Source organism: Bison bison, unplaced genomic scaffold (genome assembly GCF_000754665.1).
Source record: "Bison bison bison isolate TAMUID 2011002044 unplaced genomic scaffold, Bison_UMD1.0 scf7180017864498, whole genome shotgun sequence".
Lineage (NCBI taxonomy): Eukaryota > Metazoa > Chordata > Mammalia > Artiodactyla > Bovidae > Bison > Bison bison.
The window spans coordinates 1,167,327-1,169,865 of NW_011495057.1; the positions used below are offsets into that span (position 1 = coordinate 1,167,327).

A 2,539-nucleotide genomic window follows, 5' to 3' on the forward strand; every position below is an offset into this window, starting at 1 on the left:
TTAAACTAACTTTATAATTTGTTTCATTACTCTGTTATTTTTTTTTTAAATATGAATTCACTAGAACTTAATGACATCATTTTGAGTCAAAATGAAAGACTGAATTTCTTTTAGAAACTAACAGCTAAGATTCATTTTTTGTTTTTTAACTTTTTTTTCTTGCTGTACTGTGTGACTTATGGGTTTTTAGTTCCTTGACCAAGGACTGAACCTGGGCCCTTGGTAGTGAAAGCACAGAGTTCCTATCACTGGACTGCCAGGGAATTCCCTAAGATTCATTATTAAAGATATTTTTTCTTTTTGGCTTCTTGTTGATTTAGTTATGAAAGATTTTTAAACATTTTGTGTATGTGTGTATATAACCTACTAGACTATGACACTAATAAAAGAGTTAAACCATTCTAAAGGAATATAAGTTTTAAGTATTTAATTCCTTATTATGCACTCTTTGAAATTATACGTGTGTCTATATATATATATATTTTTTGCCCTGGCCTCAGCTTCAGAAAATTTGCCCTTTATCCTATCCCATAGCTAGTTCCAATTATTAGAAATTTCCTATGGGTCTCATGAAATATTTTGGACATTTTCCAGATCAAAAATCTCAATCATTCTCACAGAATTTAACGATTACCATGAAAATATGTGGGAAAAGGGAAGCTCCCACATTTAAATTACTGCCAGTGTCCTGTCCTCTTTCTCGTAGTGATTGTGGCTTCAAACAGAGGCACAGGTCAAATGAAGTTTGGGGAAAATAACACACTTCTTAACCCAAAGAAAGCCTGGGGGGCAGAGCCATAGTCATGGCTAATTTAGCCACCACCACCATATTTTTGATCCTTCCTTTAGGTGAGCCAACAAATGAAGAAAGAAGCATATGTCCAACATATCTAGATAAAGAGTAAATGTGAATCAATTGAATTCCTACATTGCTGACCTCTTAGCTTCCAAACCACTGGCTTCTTGGCAAAATGATTCGTTTTCTCCTCCACTTCCAAGTTTACACTTACTGGCCTAGCTCCACTCTGGAACAGAAAGGCTGCCACTTAAGTTTAGCGGGTGAGCTCTTTACCTCTGTTGACAGAACTCCACAGGACAGGCCAGGCAAATGAATATGCTTGTTGCTAGGACACCAGGCTGTTGCCAAGGTAGCGGGCCCCTGCTGTTTGCTATTCTCCTATCCACTAGCACTACACCTGTTCCTTAAGAAATATGCCTGTTTTCCTTCATTATAAAGCAAACACTTAGTGAGAAATAACACAGTTGCACTGCTGGAACGTCTCTGTAGTTTTCCAGGAGGAATGAAATGCACCAAATACATTTTGATGTGTGGAAGAGGAATTCACGTCTCTCCATTAACACTGAAGTCTGCATATGTTAATACCTCCAAGAATGTAAGGCAACAATCATATTCTGAGGCCATCCTGACATTTGCCCCCTATGTGCTCATGGAGTGACTCTCTTTTCATGAATTTTTGCAGACTGCACACAATGGCCTCCTATGCAACTCACCACTCCACCCCCATCCACCTACTAGCATCTTGTTGTCACCAAAATTGCCATCTTGCTGTGTATGACTGCTAACCAGGGCTGGGACCAGGTACTAAGCAACAAAATTTAGGGAGCCCCTTCACTTTCAGGGACATGCAGGTGCCCTGCTGCCAACATCTACCCCAAAATGGTAAATACCTGAATCAAGGGTACTGAGATTTGTGCCAAGAGCCAGTTTCCTGTTACTGATGAAATGTTGAATTCCAAGGGTTCTTAATCTCTTAGCACAGTTTTGTTTTTTTAAACAACAAACACATTTTGTACTGGGGTATAGCCAATTAACAGTGTTGTGGTAGTTTCAGGTGAACAGGGCAGGGACTCAGCCATACATACATGTATCCATTCTCCCCCAAACCCACTCCCATCCAGGCTGCCACATAACATTGAGCAGAGTTCCATGTGCTATACAATAGGTCTTTGTCGGTCATCCATTTTAAATATAGCAGTGTTTACATGACCTTCCCAAAGTCCCCAACTATTCCTTCCTCCCAGCAACCATAAGTTTGTTTTCTAAGTCTGTGAGTCTCTTTCTGTTTTGTAAGTAAGTTCATTTGTAGCATTTCTTTCTAGATTCCACATATAAGGGATGTCATATGGTATTTCTCCTTCTCTGTCTGACTTACTGTACTCAGTATGACACTCTCTAGGTCCATCCATGTGACTACAAGTGGCATTATTTCCTTATTTTTAATGGCTGAGTAGTATTCCATTGTATATATGTACCACATCTTTATCCATTCCTCTGTCGATGGATAGTTAGGTTGCTTCCATGCCTTGGCTATTGTAAACAGTTCTCAGTGCAGTTTTTACTCCCTCCTTTGTTGTCTCCCCAGTACTCTAAGACTGGGGATAAGTCTATAGGAACCGAATTAGAGAATAACTGAATTGACAGACACCACCTTTCTGAGAACCACCCCTCTTCCACAACACTGACTATCCAAGCAGGATCCCTGGTCCTCCCTATAAATAGACTTCTGTGGCCCAGAAC

The 2,539-nt window shown here is 39.7% G+C and overlaps 1 long non-coding RNA gene across 2 annotated transcripts in view; it reads right to left on the minus strand.

The window, feature by feature from the left end:
- Positions 1–1,120, minus strand: part of LOC104980281 — a 15,231-nt gene extending 14,111 nt beyond the window's left edge. The window contains exon 1 of one of the 2 annotated variants that reach the window (XR_824241.1): positions 938–1,116. This is a non-coding gene — a long non-coding RNA (uncharacterized LOC104980281). Of the gene's footprint in view, positions 1–937 lie in introns of both variants that reach the window. The other variant, XR_824240.1, reaches the window with a different exon arrangement.
- Between the last annotated feature and the right edge of the window lie 1,419 nt (positions 1,121–2,539).